Raw genomic sequence first — 8100 nt, 5'->3', positions numbered from 1 at the left:
AGACACTAAAAGCACCATAGTAGAACACAGATGAAGCTTCTAAGTTGATGTAATAGCCAGTAAGAAGTAGTACAATTAAAGTTTTAGGTATCGGTTATTGACTCTTTACCCTTCTTTGGTGCCTTGGACACGAGCTAGGAACTTAAGATTTTGCATGAGGGAGGACTAGCAGCCGAGTTGCACGGGAGAATGTGAAAAGTGTTCATATGTAGTAAAAACCTGAGAAATCCGTCCGTTTTCGTCATTTGTTATCGAATCGACTTAAAGCCAGATCGTCACAATGGCCGCTCTTCTCTCTGAAACGGTTGTACTTATCGTCTGCAAAACTATGTCGCGTGCTGCGGTATGCGGAGAAACTAAAAGCACCGTAGTAGAACACAGATGTAGCTTCTACGTTGACGTAATAGCCAGGAAGAAGTAGTACAATTCAAGTTTTAGGTATTGATTATAGACTTTTTAGCCGGCTTTGGTGCCTTGGACATGAGCTAGGACCTTAAGATTCTGCATGAAAGGAGGACTAGCAGCCTAGTTGCAAGGGAGAATGTGAAAAGTGTTCATATGTAGTAAAAACCTGAGAAATCGGTCCGTTTTCGTCATTTGTTATCGAATCGACTTAAAGCCAGATCGTCACATTGGCCGCTCTTCTCTCTGAAACGGTTGTACTTATCGTCTACAAAGCTATGTCGCGTGCTGCGATATGCGGAGACACTAAAAGCACCATAGTAGAACACAAATGATGCTTCTAAGTTGATGTAATAGCCAGTAATAAGTAGTCCAATTCAAGATTTAGGTATCGATTATTGACTTTTTAGCTGGCTTTGGTGCCTTGGACATGAGCTAGGACCTTATGATTCTGCATGAAACGAGGACTAGCGGCCGCGCTGCACGGGAGTATGTGAAAAGTGTTCATATGTAGTAAAAACCTGAGAAATCCGTCCGTTTTCGTCATTTGTTATCGAATCGACTTAAAGCCAGATCGTCACATTGGCCGCTCTTCTCTCTGAAACGGTTGTACTTATCGTCTGCAAAACTATGTCGCGTGCTGCGGTATGCGGAGAAACTAAAAGCACCGTAGTAGAACACAGATGAAGCTTCTAAGTTGATGTAATAGCCAGGAAGAAGTAGTACAATTCAAGTTTTAGGTATTGATTATTGATGTTTAGCTGGCTTTGGTGCCTTGGACATGAGCTAGGACCTTAACATTCTGCATGAAAGGAGGACTAGCAGCCGATTTGCATGGGAGAATGTGAAAAGTGTTCATAAGTAGTAAAACCTGAGAAATTCGTCCGTTTTCGTCATTTGTTTTCGAATCGACTTAAAGCCAGATCGTCACATTGGCCGCTCTTCTCTCTGAAACGCTTGTACTTATCGTCTGCAAAGCTATGTCGCATGCTGCGGTATGCTGAGACACTACAAGCAGCATAGTAGAACACAGATGAAGCTTCTAAGTTGATGTAATAGCCAGGAAGAAGTAGTACAATTCAAGTTTTAGGTATTGATTATTGACTTTTTAGCTGGCTTTGGTGCCTTGGACATGAGCTAGGACCTTAAGATTCTGCATGAAAGGAGGACTAGCAGCCGAGTTGCACGGGAGAATGTGAAAAGTGTTCATATGTAGTAAAAACCTAAGAAATTCGTCCGTTTTCGTCATTTGTTATCGAATCGACTTAAAGCCAGATCGTCACATTGGCCGCTCTTCTCTCTGAAACGCTTGTACTTATCGTCTGCAAAGCTATGTCGCATGCTGCGGTATGCTGAGACGCTACAAGCAGCATAGTAGAACACAGATGAAGCTTCTAAGTTGATGTAATAGCCAGTAAGAAGTAGTACAATTCAAGTTTTAGGTATCGATTATTAACATTTAGCTAGCTTTGGTGCCTTGGACATGAGCTAGGACCTTATGATTCTGCATGAAAGGAGGACTAGCAGCCGAGTTGCATGGGAGAATGTGAAAAGTGTTCATATGTAGCAAAAACCTGAGAAATCCGTCCATTTTCGTCATTTGTTATCGAATCGACTGAAAGCAAGATCGTCACATTGGCCGCTCTTCCCTCTGAAACGGTTGTACTTATCCTCTACAAAGCTATGTCAAGAGCTGCGATATGCGGAGACACTAAAAGCACCATAGTAGAACACAGATGTAGCTTCTACGTTGACGTAATAGCCAGGAAGAAGTAGTACAATTCAAGTTTTAGGTATTGATTATTGACTTTTTAGCTGGCTTTGGTGCCTTGGACATGAGCTAGGACCTTAAGATTCTGCATGAAAGGAGGACTAGCAGCCTAGTTGCAAGGGAGAATGTGAAAAGTGTTCATATGTAGTAAAAACCTGAGAAATCGGTCCGTTTTCGTCATTTGTTATCGAATCGACTTAAAGCCAGATCGTCACATTGGCCGCTCTTCTCTCTGAAACGGTTGTACTTATCGTCTACAAAGCTATGTCGCGTGCTGCGATATGCGGAGACACTAAAAGCACCATAGTAGAACACAAATGATGCTTCTAAGTTGATGTAATAGCCAGTAATAAGTAGTCCAATTCAAGATTTAGGTATCGATTATTGACTTTTTAGCTGGCTTTGGTGCCTTGGACATGAGCTAGGACCTTATGATTCTGCATGAAACGAGGACTAGCGGCCGCGTTGCACGGGAATATGTGAAAAGTGTTCATATGTAGTAAAAACCTGAGAAATCCGTCCGTTTTCGTCATTTGTTATCGAATCGACTTAAAGCCAGATCGTCACATTGGCCGCTCTTCTCTCTGAAACGGTTGTACTTATCGTCTGCAAAACAATGTCGCGTGCTGCGGTATGCGGAGAAACTAAAAGCACCGTAGTAGAACACAGATGAAGCTTCTAAGTTGATGTAATAGCCAGGAAGAAGTAGTACAATTAAAGTTTTAGGTATCGGTTATTGACTTTTTACCCTTCTTTGGTGCCTTGGACACGAGCTAGGAACTTAAGATTTTGCATGAGGGAGGACTAGCAGCCGAGTTGCACGGGAGAATGTGAAAAGTGTTCATATGTAGTAAAAACCTGAGAAATCCGTCCGTATTCGTCATTTGTTATCGAATCGACTTAAAGCCAGATCGTCACAATGGCCGCTCTTCTCTCTGAAACGGTTGTACTTATCGTCTGCAAAACTATGTCGCGTGCTGCGGTACGCGGTGAAACTAAAAGCACCGTAGTAGAACACAGATGTAGCTTCTACGTTGACGTAATAGCCAGGAAGAAGTAGTACAATTCAAGTTTTAGGTATTGATTATTGACTTTTTAGCTGGCTTTGGTGCCTTGGACATGAGCTAGGACCTTAAGATTCTGCATGAAAGGAGGACTAGCAGCCTAGTTGCAAGGGAGAATGTGAAAAGTGTTCATATGTAGTAAAAACCTTAGAAATCGGTCCGTTTTCGTCATTTGTTATCGAATCGACTTAAAGCCAGATCGTCACATTGGCCGCTCTTCTCTCTGAAACGGTTGTACTTATCGTCTACAAAGCTATGTCGCGTGCTGCGATATGCGGAGACACTAAAAGCACCATAGTAGAACACAAATGATGCTTCTAAGTTGATGTAATAGCCAGTAATAAGTAGTCCAATTCAAGATTTAGGTATCGATTATTGACTTTTTAGCTGGCTTTGGTGCCTTGGACATGAGCTAGGACCTTATGATTCTGCATGAAACGAGGACTAGTGGCCGCGCTGCACGGGAGTATGTGAAAAGTGTTCATATGTAGTAAAAACCTGAGAAATCCGTCCGTTTTCGTCATTTGTTATCGAATCGACTTAAAGCCAGATCGTCACATTGGCCGCTCTTCTCTCTGAAACGGTTGTACTTATCGTCTGCAAAACTATGTCGCGTGCTGCGATATGCGGAGACACTAAAAGCACCATAGTAGAACACAAATGATGCTTCTAAGTTGATGTAATAGCCAGTAATAAGTAGTCCAATTCAAGATTTAGGTATCGATTATTGACTTTTTAGCTGGCTTTGGTGCCTTGGACATGAGCTAGGACCTTATGATTCTGCATGAAACGAGGACTAGCGGCCGCGCTGCACGGGAGTATGTGAAAAGTGTTCATATGTAGTAAAAACCTGAGAAATCCGTCCGTTTTCGTCATTTGTTATCGAATCGACTTAAAGCCAGATCGTCACATTGGCCGCTCTTCTCTCTGAAACGGTTGTACTTATCGTCTGCAAAACTATGTCGCGTGCTGCGGTATGCGGAGAAACTAAAAGCACCGTAGTAGAACACAGATGAAGCTTCTAAGTTGATGTAATAGCCAGGAAGAAGTAGTACAATTCAAGTTTTAGGTATTGATTATTGATGTTTAGCTGGCTTTGGTGCCTTGGACATGAGCTAGGACCTTAACATTCTGCATGAAAGGAGGACTAGCAGCCGATTTGCATGGGAGAATGTGAAAAGTGTTCATAAGTAGTAAAAACCTGAGAAATTCGTCCGTTTTCGTCATTTGTTTTCGAATCGACTTAAAGCCAGATCGTCACATTGGCCGCTCTTCTCTCTGAAACGCTTGTACTTATCGTCTGCAAAGCTATGTCGCATGCTGCGGTATGCTGAGACACTACAAGCAGCATAGTAGAACACAGATGAAGCTTCTAAGTTGATGTAATAGCCAGGAAGAAGTAGTACAATTCAAGTTTTAGGTATTGATTATTGACTTTTTAGCTGGCTTTGGTGCCTTGGACATGAGCTAGGACCTTAAGATTCTGCATGAAAGGAGGACTAGCAGCCGAGTTGCACGGGAGAATGTGAAAAGTGTTCATATGTAGTAAAAACTTAAGAAATTCGTCCGTTTTCGTCATTTGTTATCGAATCGACTTAAAGCCAGATCGTCACATTGGCCGCTCTTCTGTCTGAAACGCTTGTACTTATCGTCTGCAAAGCTATGTCGCATGCTGCGGTATGCTGAGACGCTACAAGCAGCATAGTAGAACACAGATGAAGCTTCTAAGTTGATGTAATAGCCAGTAAGAAGTAGTACAATTCAAGTTTTAGGTATCGATTATTAACATTTAGCTAGCTTTGGTGCCTTGGACATGAGCTAGGACCTTATGATTCTGCATGAAAGGAGGACTAGCAGCCGAGTTGCACGGGAGAATGTGAAAAGTGTTCATATGTAGCAAAAACCTGAGAAATCCGTCCGTTTTCGTCATTTGTTATCGAATCGACTGAAAGCAAGATCGTCACATTGGCCGCTCTTCTCTCTGAAACGGTTGTACTTATCCTCTACAAAGCTATGTCAAGAGCTGCGATATGCGGAGACACTAAAAGCACCATAGTAGAACACAGACGAAGCTTCTAAGTTGATGTAATAGGAAGTAAGAAGTAGTACAATTAAAGTTTTAGGTATCGTTTATTGACTTTTTACCCTTCTTTGGTGCCTTGGACACGAGCTAGGAACTTAAGATTTTGCATGAGGGAGGACTAGCAGCCAAGTTGCACGGGAATATGTGAAAAGTGTTCATATGTAGTAAAAACCTGAGAAATCCGTCCGTTTTCGTCATTTGTTATCGAATCGACTTAAAGCCAGATCGTCACATTGGCCGCTCTTCTCTCTGAAACGGTTGTACTTATCGTCTGCAAAACTATGTCGCGTGCTGCGGTATGCGGAGAAACTAAAAGCACCGTAGTAGAACACAGATGAAGCTTCTAAGTTGATGTAATAGCCAGGAAGAAGTAGTACAATTCAAGTTTTAGGTATTGATTATTGACTTTTTAGCTGGCTTTGGTGCCTTGGACATGAGCTAGGACCTTAACATTCTGCATGAAAGGAGGACTAGCAGCCGATTTGCATGGGAGAATGTGAAACGTGTTATATGTAGTAAAAACCCGAGAAATCCGTCCGTTTTCGTCATTTGTTATCGAATCGTCTTAAAGCCAGATCGTCACATTAGCCGCTCTTCACTCTGAAACGGTTGTACTTATCGATTGCAAAGCTATGTCGCGTGCTGCGGTATGCGAGGCACTAAAAGCCCCATAGTAGAACACAGATGAAGCTTCTAAGTTGATGTAATAGCCAGTAAGAAGTAGTACAATTAAAGTTTTAGGTATCGGTTATTGACTTTTTACCCTTCTTTGGTGCCTTGGACACGAGCTAGGAACTTAAGATTTTGCATGAGGGAGGACTAGCAGCCGAGTTGCACGGGAGAATGTGAAAAGTGTTCATATGTAGTAAAAACCTGAGAAATCCGTCCGTATTCGTCATTTGTTATCGAATCGACTTAAAGCCAGATCGTCACAATGGCCGCTCTTCTCTCTGAAACGGTTGTACTTATCGTCTGCAAAACTATGTCGCGTGCTGCGGTATGCGGTGAAACTAAAAGCACCGTAGTAGAACACAGATGTAGCTTCTACGTTGACGTAATAGCCAGGAAGAAGTAGTACAATTCAAGTTTTAGGTATTGATTATTGACTTTTTAGCTGGCTTTGGTGCCTTGGACATGAGCTAGGACCTTAAGATTCTGCATGAAAGGAGGACTAGCAGCCTAGTTGCAAGGGAGAATGTGAAAAGTGTTCATATGTAGTAAAAACCTTAGAAATCGGTCCGTTTTCGTCATTTGTTATCGAATCGACATAAAGCCAGATCGTCACATTGGCCGCTCTTCTCTCTGAAACGGTTGTACTTATCGTCTACAAAGCTATGTCGCGTGCTGCGATATGCGGAGACACTAAAAGCACCATAGTAGAACACAAATGATGCTTCTAAGTTGATGTAATAGCCAGTAATAAGTAGTCCAATTCAAGATTTAGGTATCCATTATTGACTTTTTAGCTGGCTTTGGTGCCTTGGACATGAGCTAGGACCTTATGATTCTGCATGAAACGAGGACTAGCGGCCGCGCTGCACGGGAGTACGTGAAAAGTGTTCATATGTAGTAAAAACCTGAGAAATCCGTCCGTTTTCGTCATTTGTTATCGAATCGACTTAAAGCCAGATCGTCACATTGGCCGCTCTTCTCTCTGAAACGGTTGTACTTATCGTCTGCAAAACTATGTCGCGTGCTGCGGTATGCGGAGAAACTAAAAGCACCGTAGTAGAACACAGATGAAGCTTCTAAGTTGAAGTAATAGCCAGGAAGAAGTAGTACAATTCAAGTTTTAGGTATTGATTATTGATGTTTAGCTGGCTTTGGTGCCTTGGACATGAGCTAGGACCTTAACATTCTGCATGAAAGGAGGACTAGCAGCCGATTTGCATGGGAGAATGTGAAAAGTGTTCATAAGTAGTAAAAACCTGAGAAATTCGTCCGTTTTCGTCATTTGTTTTCGAATCGACTTAAAGCCAGATCGTCACATTGGCCGCTCTTCTCTCTGAAACGCTTGTACTTATCGTCTGCAAAGCTATGTCGCATGCTGCGGTATGCTGAGACACTACAATCATCATAGTAGAACACAGATGAAGCTTCTAAGTTGATGTAATAGCCAGTAAGAAGTAGTACAATTCAAGTTTTAGGTATTGATTATTGACTTTTTAGCTGGCTTTGGTGCCTTGGACATGAGCTAGGACCTTAAGATTCTGCATGAAAGGAGGACTAGCAGCCGAGTTGCACGGGAGAATGTGAAAAGTGTTCATATGTAGTAAAAACTTAAGAAATTCGTCCGTTTTCGTCATTTGTTATCGAATCGACTTAAAGCCAGATCGTCACATTGGCCGCTCTTCTCTCTGAAACGCTTGTACTTATCGTCTGCAAAGCTATGTCGCATGCTGCGGTATGCTGAGACGCTACAAGCAGCATAGTAGAACACAGATGAAGCTTCTAAGTTGATGTAATAGCCAGTAAGAAGTAGTACAATTCAAGTTTTAGGTATCGATTATTAACATTTAGCTAGCTTTGGTGCCTTGGACATGAGCTAGGACCTTATGATTCTGCAAGAAAGGAGGACTAGCAGCCGAGTTGCACGGGAGAATGTGAAAAGTGTTCATATGTAGCAAAAACCTGAGAAATCCGTCCGTTTTCGTCATTTGTTATCGAATCGACTGAAAGCAAGATCGTCACATTGGCCGCTCTTCTCTCTGAAACGGTTGTACTTATCCTCTACAAAGCTATGTCAAGAGCTGCGATATGCGGAGACACTAAAAGCACCA

Source organism: Schistocerca gregaria, unplaced genomic scaffold (genome assembly GCF_023897955.1).
Source record: "Schistocerca gregaria isolate iqSchGreg1 unplaced genomic scaffold, iqSchGreg1.2 ptg000422l, whole genome shotgun sequence".
NCBI lineage: Eukaryota > Metazoa > Arthropoda > Insecta > Orthoptera > Acrididae > Schistocerca > Schistocerca gregaria.
Note: the sequence above shows the minus strand (reverse complement) of the source record.